Source organism: Patagioenas fasciata, unplaced genomic scaffold, assembly GCF_037038585.1.
Source record: "Patagioenas fasciata isolate bPatFas1 unplaced genomic scaffold, bPatFas1.hap1 Unplaced_3, whole genome shotgun sequence".
NCBI lineage: Eukaryota > Metazoa > Chordata > Aves > Columbiformes > Columbidae > Patagioenas > Patagioenas fasciata.
In genome coordinates, this window is record NW_027288732.1 from 2,816,106 (window position 1) to 2,834,293 (window position 18,188).

The window sequence follows — 18,188 nt, forward strand, 5'->3', positions numbered from 1 at the left end:
CCAGGGCCAGCGGGTACCAGTGTGGTCATGGGGATCTGTTTGGGAATGGGGTTTCTTTGCAGATGCTGCTGAGACAGGGGGCAGAAGGTGCTCAGTTCCACGGAGCCTGTGCCTTTCCCTGTGCCTGTCTGGGTGGGAGAGAGCACCTCCTTTTCCAGAGCTCCAGTGTTCTGTGCCTGGCTGGATTCACAGACCCCCTGTCCTGGGGTACCTTTTGGGACCCCTTGTCCCCAGCGCTCTGCCTCTGGACCAGCGGTGCCTCACTGGTGATGACAACACCCAGAGATCCCCAGGGCACTGCCAACCTCTGGGGTGCCCCAGAGGCTTGGTGCACTGCTCACTGCCCCTTGTTCCAGGGGAGCCCTGACCCCACGAGGGCAGTTTGTGCCCCCCAGAGAGAGAGAGGACAGGGACATCTGCAGTAGAGACATGGCCTTCCTGGGTGGCTGGCCCAGGGCTGATGCCAGGGGAGAGGAGGGGATGTGGGATCCTCTGGATCATCTCAGTGGGAACAGGGAAAGCCCTGGGGATGGGCTGGGTTTGGATGGTGCTGGGGCAGGTGGTTTACATGGGAAGCTGCAGCCCTAGGTACACGGGGCTGTTCAGGGAGTGCTGGGCTGGGGGCAGTGGGTGCCCAGTGCAGGGCAGGGCGGTGTGTGGGTGGGCATGGGTGGGGGGCAGGTGGCCGTTGAGGTAGGAAGAGGTGCCTTGTGTGGTGGGATGGAGAATGACCCAGCAGGTCTGGACATGGGCACCCCCAGCCTTGTGCAGTTGTGGGGACAGAAGGGACCCTCACACTGCTCTGGGGACCTGCAGGGGAGGGGGCTCCCACCCTGGTACCCCTGACTCTGCCCAGGCAGGAGGTTCCCCCAGAGCTGCAGTGCTGGGGCTTGGTGCTCTCCTGACTCATCCTGTGTTGGTGTTTGAAGGTGCTGCGGAGGTGAGGCTGGTGGATGGCGGCAGGCGCTGTGCTGGGAGAGTGGAGGTGAAACACCAGGGACAGTGGGGGACCATGTGTGATGACTACTGGGGCATGAATGATGCAGCAGTGGTTTGTAAGCAGCTGGACTGTGGATTTGCTGTTGGAGCTCCTCAGTACAGACACTTTGGGCCAGGATCTGGCCCAATTTGGATGGATGATGTCAGCTGTAACGGCACGGAATCTGCCCTGTCTGACTGCGAACACAGCGAATGGGGTGATCATGACTGTGATCATGCTGAGGATGCTGGAGTGATGTGTTCAGGTAAGGGGTCAACCTGATCCCACCTTTAGGGTGGGATGAGGGAAGGCACTGGCCCTCTCAGGAAGCAACAAACATGATCTGAAGGAGTTCCCAATGTGGCCAACCAGTCTGCTGAGCTGGGACTGTCATTGCTGGTGTGACCAGTCCTTGGGAAAGCTGTGACAGCCTTGCGGGCACAGGAACGCATGCAAGCAGCACTGAGCAGCTGCCCAACCCCTCCTGCCTCACCACAGGTTTGTATGATTTGGTTTTTGGTGTTTTTTTCCAGGATTTGTCCGTCTGGTGGACGGGAAGAGCCGCTGCTCAGGACGTGTGCAGATCCGTGATGGGGACCAGTAGAAAAGCGTTTGTGATTCCCACTTTGGCCCCAAGGCTGCTGAGGTGGTCTGCAGGGAGCTACAGTGCGGCGTGGCCCTGCCTGAGTCTGCAGGAGGTCACTTTGGAGAAGGGGCTGGTCCCGTGTGGGATGGAGAGCTTCAGTGTGTGGGGAATGAGTCCCTCCTGTCCTCCTGCCCCACGGGGTCCTCCAGGGACCAGGCCTGCACCCAGATGAACAGCGCTGCTGTCAGCTGCACACGTGAGGACGCAGGGTGGGGTGTTGAACACTGGGGTGAAACCCAGTCTGAGGAGGGGACAGTTGGTGCAGTGGAAACAAGGGAACTGGGACATCTGTTCTCATGGACTGGCAGAGTCTTGACCTTCCTGGGGATCACAGACAAGGGCAGGGCTGGGCTAATGCCCCAGGACAAAGTGAACACTGGGCTGGTAGGACTCCCTGGGATCAACATCTTGCTCCACAGGGGGTGCACAAAGGCCTGAGATGATGAGCTGGGAAGTACTCAGGGCAGACTATGGTCCAGGAGAGCTGAGGGTCCTGGGAGAAGCAGCAGCGTCTGCGTGGGGATCCCTGGGGACAGGTCTCTTCCCAGGGTGCTGGCTGGAGAGAAGTGGGTGCTCTAGGTGAGTCTGGTCCAGGGTCAGGTTGAAGGGTCTGTTAGGGTAGAAGGAAAAGCTGAAAGCTCTGAGGTCACAAATGACCCAGCAGAGCTGGAGCTGGTCGCCCCAGCCTTACACAGCCCGTAGGGAAACAAGGGACCTCTGCACCACCCTGGGGACAGCGTGCAGGGGAGGGGTCTCCCACTCTGACACCCACAGTGCTGGGGCTTGACGCTGATCTGACTGGTCCTGTGTCAGTGTTTGAAGGTGCTGCGGAGGTGAGGCTGGCAGATGGCGGCAGTCGCTGTGCTGGAAGAGTGGAGGTGAAACACCAGGGACAGTGGGGAACCGTGTGTGGTCACTACTGGAGCATGAACGATGCAGCAGTGGTTTGTAAGCAGCTGGGCTGTGGATCTGCTGTTGGAGCTCCTCTGTACGGACACTTTGGGCCAGGATCTGGCCCCATTTGGATGGATGATGTCAGCTGTAATGGCACCGAATCTGCCCTGTCTGACTGCAAACATGCAGGATGGGGTGAACATAACTGCGGTCACAGTCTTGATGCTGGAGTGACATGTTCAGGTAACGGGTCAGTTTTTTCTCACCTTTAGGGGATGGGACTGGGGAAGGGACCTGGCTGTGCCATAAGGAGCAACACACATGCTGGATCTGGCCAAATTAATCAATCATGCTGCTGAGCTGGAACTGTCATTGCTGGTGTAACTGGTCCCTGGGGAGAGCTGTGACATCCCTGTGGGGACAGCACCCCATGCAGGCAGCAATGACCAGCTGCCCAACCCCTCCTCCCTGCCCACAGCTCCCCACAATGACCCATGAAATGGGGTCTATACCAGCACTGACTGACTCATCTGTGCTGCTGTCACCCTCTGAGGCAGCGAGAGGCCAGGGGGACATACAACTCTCCTGTTCCCTGCCTGGCCATTGGCCTGGGACCTGTGCACCCCTGGGCAGAGCACCGTGTCCCTGGATGAGAACATCCCCCTCAAGCAGGCCTTGGAGGGCTCTGGAAAGCACCAGCCATGGTAACAGCTCCTGCATTTCTGTGCTCTGGGACATCTCCCACCTAAAAGGAACCTCCCAACACTGCAGGAACAGCCTGGGATCAGAGTGAGCCTCTGGTTGCACACAGGTGATGATGGTCCTGCCTGGTTCAAGCTCTGCAGGGGCTGAGCAGCTGCAGCTTTGTCACCATCTGGGCCAGTTCTCCTGGACCCCAACTGCTCACACGGCTGCAGTGCTGGGGGAGCATGCTGGGCAGCACAGAGGACCTTGTGTGGGAGCCCTTTGTCTGAGCAGCACCTGTGGCTGTGAGTGTGTGGCAGACACACACCTCAAGTGCTCTGGTGCTGTAGAGAAGGGGAGGAGGAGCCTTGGATGTATTTGTGGCACGAAGACTCACCCAATAGCTTCCCCTGGGATTTACAATGTGCAGTTTGTCCAGGGAGTCCTTGGAGCTGATGTGGGACATGGACAAGTAACTGCCAGAGGGCTCTGGGAAAGCCCAAGTTGTTTTTATTGTTTTGTTTTGTTTTGGTTTTTTGTTTTTTGTTTGTTTGTTTGTTTTCCAGGATTTGTCCGTCTGGTGGACGGGAAGAGCCACTGCTCAGGACGTGTGCAGATCCATGATGGGGACCAGTGGAAAAGTGTTTGTGATTCCCACTTTGGCCCCAAGGCTGCTGAGGTGGTCTGCAGGGAGCTACAGTGCGGCGTGGCCCTGCCTGTGTCTGCAGGAGGTCACTTTGGAGAAGGGGCTGGTCCCGTGTGGGATGAAGAGCTGCAGTGTGTGGGGAATGAGTCCCTCCTGTCCTCCTGCCCCACGGGGTCCTCCAGGGACCAGGCCTGCACCCAGATGAACAGCGCTGCTGTCAGCTGCACACGTGAGGACTCGGGGTGGGGTGTTGAACACTGGGGTGGCCCCAGCCTGAGGAGGGGACAGTTTGGGATTGTGGAGAGAAAGGAACTGGGGCATCTGTTCCCACAGCTGAAAGAGATGTGACCCTCCTGGGGATCACAGACAAGGGCAGGGCTGGGCTGATGCCCCAGGACAAAGGGAACAATGGGCTGGTAGGCCTCTCTGGGATCAACCTGTTGCTTCACAGGGCATACACAAAGGCCTGAGATGATGAGGTGGCAAGTACTCAGGGCAGACTGTGGTCCAGGGGAGCTGGGGGTCCTGGGAGAAACAGCAGCCTGTGCTTGGGGATCCCTGGGGACAGGTCTCTTCCCAGGGTGCTGGCTGGGGAGGAGTTGGTGCTCTAGGTGGGTCTGGGCCAGGGGCAGGTTGAAAGGGGGTCTGCAAGAGTAGAAGGAAGTGCTGAAATCTCTGGGGTTACAAATGACCCAGCAGGGCTGGAGCTGCTCGTCCCAGGCTTGCACGGTCCTTGGGGATAGAAGGGACCTCTGCACCATACTGGGGACAGCCTGGAAGGGAGGAGGATCCCACCCTGACACCCACAGTGCTGGGGCTTGATGCTGATCTGACTGGTCCTGTGTCAGTGTTTGAAGGTGCTGCGGAGGTGAGGCTGGCAGATGGCGGCAGGCACTGTGCTGGGAGAGTGGAGGTGAAACACCAGGGACAGTGGGGGACAGTGTGTGGTGACTACTGGGACATGAACGATGCTGCAGTGGTTTGTAAGCAGCTGGACTGTGGGTCTGCTGTTGGAGCTCCACAGTACGGACACTTTGGGCCAGGATCTGGCCCCATTTGGATGGATGATGTTGGCTGTGATGGCACCGAATCTGCCCTGTCTGACTGCAAACATGCAGGATGGGGTGAACATGACTGTGATCACAGTCTTGACACTGGAGTGACGTGTTCAGGTAAGGGATCAGCCTGTTCCCACCTTTGGGGCTGGGATGGGGGAAGGCCCTGGCTGTGTTCTCGGGGAACAACAAACATGAGCTGGATCTGGGCCCAGTGATGCTGGTCGACCTGCCAATCTGGGACGGTCATTGCTGGCGTAACTGGTCCTTGGGGAAAGCCCAGAGGGAGCCGACCCCAGGGTGAACTGCCCCTGCCTCAGTGTGTCCTGACCCTGCCTCAGTGTCTCAGTCCCACCTCACCTGGTGCCTTGGGCTCCAGGAAAATCCTCCATCCTGCCGTAGGGTGTCCTCTGGTCTGTACTGGTCCCCACCCATTCTGCCAGTTCCCAGCAAACAAGGCTGAGGATCCCTGTGCTGGAAACACGACAGGGCAACTTGTTCGGCACCCACACCTTGGAGGAAGAGCATGAGATGGCTGGTCATGCTGGGTTGTTCCCCCTCAGAGACATGGGAGACTTATGGCAGCCACATACCTCGAGTGCTCTGATGGTGTAGAGAAGGGCCGGAGGGGTCCTGGATGTGTTTGTGTCATCATCACGACCCCAACAGCTTCCCCTAGGATGTGCAATGGCAGTTTGGCCATGGCTTGCTTGGGGGTGATGTGGGATGTGGACATGTAACTGCCAGAGAGTTCTGGGGAGCTCCCAGGTGTGGCGTTGGATTTGTATGTTTGGTTACTTTTTTGTTTCTTTGTTTGGTTAGGTTTTATTGTGGTTTTGTTTGTTTTCTTGTTTTCTTTTGCTTTGCTTTCCCCGCCTCCTCCAGGATTTGTCCGTCTGGTGGACGGGAAGAGCCACTGCTCAGGACGTGTGGAGATCCATGACGGGGACCAGTGGAAAAGTGTTTGTGATTCCCACTTTGGCCCCCAGGCTGCTGAGGTGGTCTGCAGGGAGCTGCAGTGCGGCGTGGCCCTGCCTGTGTCTGCAGGAGGTCACTTTGGAGAAGGGGCTGGTCCCGTGTGGGATGGAGAGCTGCAGTGTGTGGGGAATGAGTCCCTCCTGTCCTCCTGCCCCACGGGGTCCTCCAGGGACCAGGCCTGCACCCAGATGAACAGCGCTGCTGTCAGCTGCACACGTGAGGACTCGGGGTGGGGTGTTGAACACTGGGGCTCTGTGGGGGGTTGGGAACAGAGCAAGGACCAGGCTGGGTGAGTGTAGGACAGAAGGGGTAATGGGACTGTCTGCAGCATGAAAACCATGCAGAAGAAGAAAGGCCTTTGTCCCTCTGGCCTTTCCACCAGCTACGGAGGGTACAAAAGCACCAACCCACCCTTTCTGAACGCCTTCTTTGTCTCTGCCTACTCTGCCGGGGGCTGTCCTGAGGAGCCCCGTACTACTGAGGCCCCAGAGGAAGGCAGCACAATGGAGGAGTTTGCCTGGGTTGATGAGGACTGGGTTAGGGAGCAGTTAGGCCATCTGGACATCCATAATCCATGGGTCCGGATGGGATGCACCCGTGGGTGCTGAGGGAGCTGGCTGAGGTCATTGCTGGGCTGCTCTCCATCATCTTTGCCAAGTCTTGGGAAACGGGAGAGTTGCCTGAGGACTGGAGGAAAGCAAATGTCACTCCAGTCTTCAAAAAGGGCAAGAAGGAGGATCCACGTAACTATAGACCGGTCAGCCTCACCTCCATCCCTGGGAAACTGATGGAACAACTTCTCCTTGGTGCCATCTCAAGGCATATCAGGGATAAGAGGGTCATTAGGGACAGTCAACACGGCTTCACCAAAGGGAAGTTGTGCTTGACCAACCTCATCGACTTTTATGAGGACATAATGAGGTGGATGGGTGATGGCAGAGCAGTGGACGTGATCTATCTTGACTTCAGTAAAGCATTTGACACCATCTCCCACAGCATCCTCACAGCTGAACTGAGTGAGTGCAGTCTGCAGTAAGGGTTCCAGAGCCTGGCCCAGGCTGCTCAGGGAGGTTGTGGAGTCTCCTTCTCTGCAGACATTCAAACTCACCTGGACACCTTCCTGTGTAACCTCATCTGGGTGTTCCTGTTCCATGGGGGGACTGCACTGGATGAGCTTTGAGGTCCCTTCCAATCCCTAACGTGTGATTCTGTGATTCTCTCCTCCTCTGTCCCCAGAGTACACAGGGTTCAGGCTGGTGAATGGCAGCACAGCGTGTGCGGGGGGGGTGGAGGTCCAGATGCTGGGGAGCTGGGGAACTCTCTGTGCCTCCCACTGGGATCTCTTGGATGCCCATGTTCTGTGTCATCAACTCAACTGTGGGTTTGCTGAGTCCATTCCTGGAGGAGAGCATTTTGGGAGAGAGACTGGCCCTGTCTGGAGAGACTCATTCCACTGTGACGGGACTGAAGCCCACCTGGGACAGTGCCCAGTGGTCACCCTGGGGGCCCCCCCGTGCTCCCACGGGAACAACGCTGCTGTCATTTGCTCAGGTGAGTGCTGGGAAAATAGTGCATTAGCTCCGTTTCCCTTTGTGTGAGACATGGCCACCCAAAGCAGGGGTCCCATGGCAGCACCAGGCTAAATTTCTCCCTGGAGGATCCCTGGGGGGCTTTCCTTGCTCAGACTGATCGCTCTGCTCTGGGAGAGCTGAGGTCTGAACAGAGACAGACACCTGTCCCCAGGGCAGCGCCTTAGACCCTGGTACCACTGCCCGGCCCGGGTTCCATATGATGAGCCCAGAACAGGCTGGTGGGGCTCTGCTCCATCCTGCAGCTGCAGACAAACACATCCCATCCCCACAGAGAGCCCTGCAGAGCCTCATCCCATCACCCAGCAGAAGCAGACCCGGGTGTGAGCTGCAGACAGGGCCTGGGCTTTGCCCTCGCTTCTTGTCAGCACAGGGCTCACTCTCGCCCTGTTTGGTCGGACAACCCCCCCTTGCCCTCTTCCCTGGAGGCTGCCGTGCTGCCCGGTGCCGCTGATGGCTGTGGCTCCTCTACTGTCCCCAGGCCCAGCCGACCCTACGTCCCTGCGACTGGTCGGCGGCGGGAGCCGGTGCGACGGGCGAGTGGAGATCTTTCAGCACAGGATGTGGGGCAGAGTCCTGGACGACCAGTGGGACGTGCGGGAGGCCAGCGTGGTGTGCCGGCAGCTGCGGTGTGGAGAGGCAGAAAAAGCCTACAACCCCCCGAAGCCTGAGCGAGGGACGGGCCCCATGGGGCTGCGAGGGGTCCGGTGCGCAGGGCACGAGGCCAGCCTGACCCGCTGCAACAGCTCCCTGCCCAGGAGTGCCCTGTTGGGAGGGGTTGTGGAGGACATGGGAGTCATTTGCTGGGGTGAGCGGCGCTGAACGGGTCCCCAGATGATGGGGTGGGGGGGCGGCCACCCCCTGACAACACCTGGGGTTCCTCCCCACTGCAGGGAGCCTGCGGGTCCGGCTGGTGAACGGACCCGGGCGCTGCGCAGGGAGAGTGGAGATCTACTACCAGGGCAGCTGGGGGACCGTCTGTGACGATGGCTGGGACCTGTCTGATGCCGCCGTCGTTTGCCACCAGCTGGGCTGTGGAGGGGCGGTGGAGGCGGCTGGCTCCGCTCGCTTCGGGGAAGGCTCCGGGCAGATCTGGCTGGACGGTGTGAACTGCTCTGGGGCCGAAGCTGCTCTCTGGGACTGCGCTGCCGGGCCCTGGGGGCAGCACGACTGTGGGCACAAAGAGGATGCGGGTGTTATCTGCTCAGGTGTGTGCCGGGAGCTGTGCCGGGATGCTTCCCCGGAGGCCGGGATGCAGGGCTGTCCCTGGCTGAGCCCCTGCCTGAGCCTGGCCTAGGGACACCCATGCACGGGTGCCCTCAGTTCGCCGGGGTCCCTGGGGAGCTCAGCTGTCCCCCAGGGTGAGCGGGGAGAGCAGGGGCTGTGTCCATCAGGGACTTCTCTCTGCCTTGGGTGCAAGGGGGACTTGCTGGCCCTGCCCTACCTGGCTGGGGGCCTGGGGAGCGCAGGGGTGTCCTGGCTCCCACAGCCCCACACCAGCCTGTTCTCTTGCTGCCTTTCCTCCCAGACTTCATGGACCTGAGGCTGGGGAACAGTGATGGCTGCTCTGGGCACCTCCAGGTTTTCTACAACGGGACGTGGGGGAGCGTTTGCTCCAGCTCGATGACTCCTGACACGGTGTCACTGGTGTGCAAGGAGCTGGGCTGTGGGGACGGAGGATCCCTGGAAACAGGCCTGCCCTATGGCAGGGTGTCTGGCCCTGCCTGGCTGGATTACATGCAATGTGAGAAGGGAACCAGCTCCTTCTGGCAGTGTCCATCCGCCCCCTGGGACCCACAGTCTTGCGATGACCTGCGAGATGAGACCCACATCACCTGCAATGGTAACTCTGAGCCACTCGGGCACTGGTGTCACCCCAGCTTCTGCTCCCCTCTGGGCACGGCCAAATGCAGAGAAAGAGCTTGGAGGGGTTTTCATTGCCATGTCAGACTCTTCTGCTGCTGGTGGTACAGATGTGACCACAGTTCTCAGTGTCCCACATGTCTGGGAGCCGTTGCCACCCGGCAGTGCCTCGGGGAGGCAGCGACATCTGCAAGTGGGGTCTCAGCAGAGACCAGAGAGGATTCAGAGGAGCCTCCCCTCCATGGCCACCCTCCTGCTGCTCTGCAACCAAGATGGCACACAAGGGCACAAGCAGAGCTCAGCCCCGCTCTCTTCTGCACAATCCCCCGAGCAAGTCCCTTCACCACAGTGTTTCCTTCTTCAGGGGACGCCCAGAAATGCCCCCAGAGCCTTTGGCCCTGTGCCCCAACTCCAGCAGCTGCACAGGTAGGGAGCTGCTCCTCCGCGTGCTCCTCTTGCCTGGCTCCTCTGCTGTCTGAGTGCCGTGGGAGCTCTTTGCCTTCTCCAGACAGGGAGAAGATCCGTGCCGTGGGAGGTGAGGACGGGTGCTCAGGCAGAGTGGAGCTCTGGCATCGCGGCTCCTGGGGGACAGTGTGCGATGACTCCTGGGACATGCAGGACGCCCAGGTGGCGTGCAGGCAGCTGGGCTGTGGCCCCGCGGTGTCTGCCCTGCATGAGGCTGCTTTTGGGGTGGGCCAAGGCCCCATCTGGCTGGAGCGGGTGGAGTGCCGGGGAACGGAGTTGTCTCTGCAGGACTGCTGGGCCCAGCCTAGGGACGGACGTGCTTGCCGGCATAAGGAAGACGCTGCCGTGCGCTGCTTGGGTGAGCGGGGGGCTGGGACCCCTTGCTCAGGTATCAGCAGGGAGCTGGGGAAGGCCTTTCACCCGCTTGGTCCTGGCATGGCCCCTGAACTCCCGAGAGCAGGAACGTTCCTGTGGGATGCAGCAGCCTGGTGCCAAGCAGGGAGCAGCCTCAGTGGAACTGTGTCCTTGGGTCAATGCCCATGGAGCCCTGCAGCTCCAGGACCATCCATCCCCTGGGCTACCTGTGCCACCCTGCCCGCCGCCCAGGGCAGAGGCCCCCAGCCCTGTCCTGGGTTCCTTTCTAGCACTACGGGAGGGGCAATTGGGGTGGGATGTGTCAGGGACCCTACAGACACACGCTGTGTGTTACAGGGGAGGCTCCCTGGTACATGCACTCCCACCCTCTCAGCCCAGCTCTCCTTTTCCTCCCCTGCAGCTGCACCCAGGACAGCAGCATCCCCACCCCGAGCAGGTAACTCATCCTCCCCAGGGCTGGGTATCCCAGGGCCAGGCTCTGACCCACAGTTGGGTGGAAGGGGCTTCTTGCTGGAGCGTGAAACTCCCAGGAGGTGGCACTGGGGTGATTATGTGGGGGTTGAGGAGGGGGTGAAATTCAGTCAGCAGGGTGGAAGCTTCTCCATCATTCCCCCTGGGGTCCTCCCCTCTCTGCTGCCTTGTGTGATGGGGGTCAGGGCTGGTGCTGCCTCCATCTCTCCCAGGGCTGGTGCTGTTCTTCCATGTTCTTGCCCGTGTAGATCCCACCCGGGGCCGTCCGACTGTCAGCGGGAGAACCTCAGTGCCCGTCATCATCTGCATCATCCTGGGGGCCCTTCTCTGCCTGCTCCTGGCCCTGCTGGCCTGGCAAGCGTTCAGTGCCAGGGCTGGGTGCAGAGGTGGGTCCTTCCACAGAGCTCCCAGTGATGCCTCCTGGAAGGGCTGGGGGTGCTGTGGGGGGTCAGTAAGGGGTACAATCAGAGCTGAGGGGAGGAGACTGTGTGCTGCCACCTGTCCCACACACCCCTTTGACTGTCTGGCCATAGGGCACCAGCAGGAAGGGGTGGAGAGAGCCCAGAGATGATTGGAGCAAGAGATGGAGCAAGGGGAGACAGGGCAGAGCAGGACCAGGGGAGATGTTATCCTGTAGGAGACGTTATCCTGGGGGAGATGTTATCCCGTAGATGTTATCCTGGGGGAAATGTTATCCTGGAGGAGGTGGTCAAGGCTGGCAGTGCTCTGGGTAGTGCTGGAGGGCACTCTGGGGCAAGGAGAAGACGAGAGGAACATAGGGCAGCAGGGCCCATCTCCATGGATTCATGCCCCAGGCTGACCCTCTGCCCAGCCCTGCGTGCCCTTGGTAGGGCAGGGGCCCTGCTATGGACTTGTGGGGCAGACAGGGGTTGGCTCCAGGTGGAGGGGAAGCACGGGAGCTGCTCTGGGGTCAGACAAGGGGGATGACCCAGGGGCCAGAGGGGCTTGAGCGCTGTCTCCAAGTGGCTGATGTGAGGGTGATGCTGCCCTAGATCATCTCCACAGTGATGTGGCCCTCGCTGGGAATGTGGCAGCTGTTCCTGGACAGCACAGTGGGGCTGTGCTGTTGGAGCAGTCCTGGGCTGGGCCAAGGAACAGGTTTGGGGAGGAGAGTGGGGTCCCATTGCCCCTCTGCCTGTCCCCATGCCAGCTCTGCCTCTGTTCCCAGGCTCCAGGACAGCCCAGGAGCTCTTCCCCGAGGCCGTGTACGAGGAGATCGGTCACAGCCCAGCGTGGGAGAAGCAGGCGAGGTTTGGTCACTTAGGTGGGTGTGGGCACATCTGCAGGACCCTTTCTCCCCACCCCACCCCAGGGCTGATGCCCTGAAGCCCCCAGCTCGTGGTCCCTGCAGTGCTGGGGCTGTGTGGTCTGTGGGGAGAGCACCCCAGCCCTGGACCCGGGAGAGGAGCTGCCTCCCAACCAGCTTTGCCCGTCGCAGCTGGACAGCCCCTCTCTTCCTGCCCTTACAGCCACTTGACGAGTGAGGGAAGAGCTGTCCTGGGGCAGCTCTGGGAGCACCTTTGAGACAGGGCTTGTCCCAGGGGAGCAGGGTGAATTCCCAGCCCTCCTCCCCATGAAGCCCCAGCTCTGTGGGTCCCCCTTCCCCAGCAGCACTGGCCACAAACCAGGTCAGTGGTCTCATCCCATAACACCCACTGCGCATCTCTCCAGGCTCCTCTTCGGAGCAGTCCCTGACCCAGCTGCAGCCCTACCCTGGGCACCGAGAGGAGGAGGATGGTCTGGGATCAGCACCAGGTAATGAAGCAGGAAGGGGCTGATCTGCCTGCAGACAAGTGAAGGACAGAGGTGTCACTGGGTGTCACCGTCAGAGATGAGGAGGACCTGAGGGTCTCCTGTGCTGCTGCCAACACCAGTGCCTCCCATCCTCTGCTCTGCACGATGGATCTTCTCGTTGTCACCAGCTCCCCTCTCTTTTCAGATGTTTCTGTTCTGCCTGAGGGTGACCCAGTGGATGGCTATGATGATGCCAGGGAGGTTTCTCTCCCTGGGGAGGGCGATGCCCCTGGACAGGGAGCTTGGGAAATGCCCAGGGTGCCAGAGGAGGAAGCAGAACCCAGCGATGCACCCAGAGGTGAGAGGGAAACTCAGCGCTGCTGGTTCCTGGGGTGCCACCCCCACTGCCACCCCCACTGCCACCCTGGTTGCTGCTGCACTGAGACCTAAACCTCCTGGGAAGGGGGCACCTGCCCCAGGAGTTTCCCATGGAGGGACTGAAGGGTGGGAGAAGCAGCTGAGTGTGGTGAGGAGCAGGGGGGAACGTGATGCACAGGCCCCATGGGGTGAGCTGCAATGTCCCGCATTGCTCCTTGCAGGGGGCAGCCTGTGCTCCCAGAGAAGTGCTGGGGTCCCTGGAGCTGAAGGAGGCACCACGTCCCTGTCCCCGGGGAGCATGGGCTACGATGACGCTGAAGAGATGTCTCTGGCACATCTGTGACACACAAAGGCTGTGACAGAGCTGGGTGCACAGCAACCCCTGAGCCCCCAGCCAGGAGAGCCCATCCCTGCTGTCATTGAAGCTGGGAGAGCTGTGAGCATCAGGAACCGCCTCCCTTTGCCCATGGGCAGCACCAACAGTCCAGAGTTTCCTCCAGTTGTTTTCCATTTTTACATTGTACATCATATTTGTGCTTATTAAAAGTCTCAGGGGGTTTGGCCCGGAGCTGGTTTGTGTCTGCCCAGGTGCCAGGAAATCTTCCCGAGTGTTAACAGGGGCAGCAGAGAACAAAGACATGGCGGTGCGGAAGGGGTTTGTCTCAGGGACAACAGGCTTGGGGTCAGGTTGTGGTGCTGCCAGCGCCCGTGGTCCCTGTGGAATAATCCTGCTGACAGAGACGCTTCCCTCCTGCTTTGCCACAGGCAGTTTCTAGTCAAAATGACTCTCTAACAGATCCCATGATGCTCCCCAGTGCCCATTTCTTCATCCCGAGATCTCCCAACTGCCTGGGTCACGCTGGTCCCACAGTGCAGAGCCCATGACAGAGCTGCCAATCAGGGTCAGCCCTGGGCTGTGACCCCGCAGAAGTGAACCCCAAGGTGGTTTCAGCATTGTTTCCCAGGGTATGCTCTGAACTAGACTTCAGAATAGGCAAAAATCCGCCCTTCGGAAGTCCAGTGTAGAGGTTTTATTAACGGCTCTCCTTGCATCTCTGAGTATTGAAAATTCTATTATTTCATGGTCGCTATGCCCAGGTGGCCTCCAACCACTACATCACCCACCAACCCTTCTCTGATTGTGAACAGTAGGTCTAGCGGGGCCTTACTCCTGGTCGGCTCATTTACCAGCTAATGAGGGAAATTGTCCTCTATACACTCTAGGAAATTCCTAGGTTGCCTCTTCTGTGCCATATTGAGCTCCCAGCAGATATCCAGCAGGTTAAAGTCACCCATAAGAACAAGGACTGTTGATTTTTAGACAGCTGCTTGTAGAATAATTCACCTCCTCCATCATCCTGGTTGGGCAGTCTAGAACAGACACTCACAAGGATGTCGGCCTTGTTGGACTTCCCCCTCATTCTGGTCCACAGACACTCAACCTTGTCACTGCTGACCTCAAGTTTAACAGAGTCAAGAGACTCTCTAACATATAAAGCCACCCCTCCACCTCTCCTACCCTGCCTGTGTCTTCTGAAGAGCTTGGTGGCCACACATAGCAGCCCTGCAGTCGTATGAGTCATCCCACCATGTTTCTGTGATGGAACTATGTCACAGCTTTCCTGCTGCACGATGGCTTCCAGCTCCTCTTGCTTGTTGCCCATACTGCGTGCATTAGTGTACATGCACTTCAAGTAGGCTGCTGATTTCACTCTTAATTCAGGCTTTCCATCCTTAGGCTGATCTTTGGAGAGCCCAGTTTCAATCCCTTCCCCCTTCAAACCCAGTTTAAAGCCCTCCTGATCAGCCCCGACAACTTCTGGGCTATAGTCCTCTTGTTCTTCCTAGAAGGATGAAGCCCATCTCATATGAGGAGACCAAATACCATGGAGTTTGCCCCATGGTCAAAAAACCCAAAATGTTGATGGTGACACCAATCCTTTGGCCACCTGTTAATGAGATGGGCTTTTCTACTCCTCTCATTATTTATCTCCTCATCTATCCCAGACAGCACAGGAACTGAGGCAAATATCGCCTGTGCTCCTGTTCCATGAACTGACCGACCCAGTGCTTTAAAGTCTTTTTTAATTATCTTGGCACTTCTTCTATTAATGTCCTCGCTGCCAGCTTGGACTGCTAACAGGGTATAATAGTCTGAGGGCTGAATTAGTTCCGCAAGTCTTCTATTAATGTCCCTCAGCCCGACCCCAGGAAGGCAGCAGACATCCCTGTGGGATGGGTCTGGGCGACATACAGGGCCCTCTGTTCCCCTCAGGAGGAGTCGCCGACTACAACCACCCTTGTTTGTTTTTTTCTTACAGCTGCAGTTGTAATCCGTTTTGTAGATGAGGTCCATCCAGGAGGATGGTCCATCCAGGCACATCTTCTTGGCTGTTCCCTGCCTGATTTTCTGGGTCCAGGGCCTCATATCTATTTGTTAAGGGCACCAGGGGTGGTGATGGGGTTCAAGAGAGGGTTCTTTTACCTCTCCGATCAGGGACCTATTCCCATTCCTCCCCATCAATTAGGTCTGCTCTATCTGCCTTATGGCAGGAGGGACAAGGCTTCGTCATCTCCTGTTGCCCACCCAAACCCTTTTGACTCCACCAGTCAATTTCCTCTTCACTCTCCCTAATGCACCTTAGTCTCTCCACCTCTTCCTTAAGCTCTGCCACTAGGCACAGTAAGTCATTGACCTGGTCACATCGTACACAGGTGCCTCCCTTACCATCCTCTGGTACCAATGCCAGGCACAGACACTGCACAGCCAGAAACCTGGGTGGCTGCATCCTCCTTGGAGGGCAGTGTCTGTGTAGACACACTCTTTGTGTTAACAGCAGCAACAGCTTTCCTTTTCTAGAAACCACTGCTGCCTTTAGTTAAACCGGGGAAAAAAACCACAGCCGGACGAAACCCCTGATAATCTGACCTACAAGAGCTGGTTGTGTCCTGTCTGCTGGCCCTGCCACTCCCCAGTGTGTGTCACCAGCAACAGGTGAGAGGTCTAACAGCAAGGAGGGACAGAACCTCTGCGCCCTACTGCACGAGCTACCACGGTCACTGCTGCAGCACAGCGTGGGTCGTGCTCACCTGCTGCACAACCTGGTTCACCTCCCAGTGCCTGGTGCGTCTCTGCCCTCCTAGAAGCTTTTTCAAGGCAAAGGGGAGGGGATGTGATCACCATCGCCGTGGTAACGTCAGCTGCCTCCACAAGGGCTGCCGGGGACTTCCGAGCAGCGAAATCGAAAATGCAACCAGAAGCCCCTCTCTTTACCCTCTTCGACCTCTGTAACTTTGACATTTCACTCGCAGCTCCAGCTGAGCTGGCTTCAGTCTGCTGATCCCAGGAACTGAGCAGTGCTGTATCAGGGTGGGACAATAACCCCATCCATCACGACAGAGCAAGACCCAACACGCTGAGCAGTGACCCTGAGGAGAAGGGCCTGGGCACTTCAAAGTCCCCACACCAGCCCATGGTGCACGCTCACCATGAACAAGGCAGCTGCACACGGGGCTGCATGAGGAGGAGCGTGGGGACCCAGACACCTGGAGTTCTCATCCCATTCGGTTCAGCACTGGTGTGACCCCACACACACGGGGGTGTGCCAGTGTGCGGCTTCCCAGTTTGGAGAAGCAGGGAGGAACTGGAGAGTGCAGGGCTCAGCCAAGGCAGGTTCAGCACCTTGTGCACATGGTGTGCGATGCTGAGGGACCTGGGCTGCTTTGGCCCAGCAGCGCTGGGGAGGCTGCAGCAGTGCAGGAGTAGCCTGAGAGTGCTTGAAGGGTGGTTTCAGAGGTGGTGGAGGTTTTCTGCATAGTGGGAAAGAGTTTGAGAAAGAAATAATGGCCCAAAGTGCAGCTGGGGAGGTCCAGGCTGGACATGAGCAGCAAGGAATGTGACTGGAAGGGCAGTGCTGTGGTGGAGCAGGTCAGCAGAGGGAGTCAGCATCAGCCCAAGGCTTTGTGCTTCAAGGAACAGCTGGGGAGGATGGAGAGATCTCAGCAAAGGAAGGAAGATGCTCAGACAAGAGCAAGGTGGGGCAGCAGGGGGGATGTCTGCAGCCTGCAGGGAAAGAGGTGCAGGGGATGCCACAGCACAGGACAGGCTGTGGTGGAGATGATCAAGGGACGTAAAGAGGCTGAAAGCCCCACCAGACATGAGCTCCTTCTCCCCTTAGCTATGGCTGTTGTCTGCACCTCTGATGCCTGTGAGGAGACACCTTGTCCTTCCAGCACAGGGGCCTCATGGCCTCCTTGTCCCCAGCCAGGAACCTGGGAGTTGTGGGACCATAGTCCTGCCCTTGGCCTTGCACAGCCCCACATCACACTGTCCAGGAAGGGCCCTCGGCAATGTGGGAGGGACAGGATCTGCCTTCCCAGGGCTGGGGGTCAGGGCTTGGCCCTTTGGTTAATGAAAGACAACCAGGTTTACTCAGCATCAGAGCCACCTTTACTTTGCTTTTCCTGACTAGTCATCACTACCTCCATTTTTCTGCTCTAACCAACCCTGGGGACATTTCCTCAGTAGTGTTCCCCAATGGGATCCATTGACTTAACAAGAAACTTTGGAGTTTGAATCTGACTTTGACTTCTTGAGAGGTTTCTTCAGCTTCCTCCAGGGCTTGAGGTCCATGGACTCAGCACCAAAGCCACCAGAGGGGTCATTAAAGCGCCTTGGGCTGCTCCTGTGCTGCTGAGCTGGGCTGGGCTCCTGGGACAGAGGGAGCTCCTGGCAAGCGGCAGCGCTGCAGAGAGACAGCTCTGCCCAGGAGCAGCTCCTCTGCACAGCGCAGCAGGGCTGAGGGCTCTGCCTGGGGATCTCAGGGAGACGAGCAAGGCAGAGAGAGATTAAAGGTGGTCAGGACTGGGAGGATGACTGAGAGCTCACTGGAGGAGAAACCTTTGCAGCCCTTGCCGTGGTAAGTCTCTGGGTGCAGGGCAATGCAGCTGTAGCTCCTGGAGCCATCTCCTAAAACTGGTACAGGCACAGCTGGTGGGATCTGTAAGGAGGGGGCTCTCTCAGGCAATGTTGAACAGCTGTGAAGCCGGGTGAGCACCCAGGGGTGCCCAGGGCTGTCCTGCAGAGCAGGGTCCCTGCACCCCAGGGCTGTGCCAGGGCAGGGACTCTGCCGCCTGCCAGGGTCAGCGCTCAGCCTGCCCGGGGAGATCCCAACAACACCGAGGGGAGAAGATGTAGGTAGAAGGAGCAAACCCTATTAGGGCAGTAAAGGTGCTTCTGCTGTGGAGAGGGTGCTGTATGAGTCAGTGCTGCTCACAGCTCCAGATCACCCCCAGGACTTTTCCAGGGGGATGCCTCAAGGAGAAGATCCTTGCAAGGATTACCAGACAGATAAGGAACTTTCCTGAGCCTGTCTTTTCAGTTTCCTCTCCCAAGGGGTGAGGGGTGCAG

The 18,188-nt window shown here is 58.5% G+C and overlaps 1 pseudogene; it reads left to right on the forward strand.

Moving 5' to 3' along the window:
* Positions 1-429: 429 nt before the first annotated feature.
* LOC136116101 (scavenger receptor cysteine-rich type 1 protein M130-like) lies at positions 430-14,634 on the forward strand (annotated as a pseudogene).
* Positions 14,635-18,188: the final 3,554 nt, after the last annotated feature.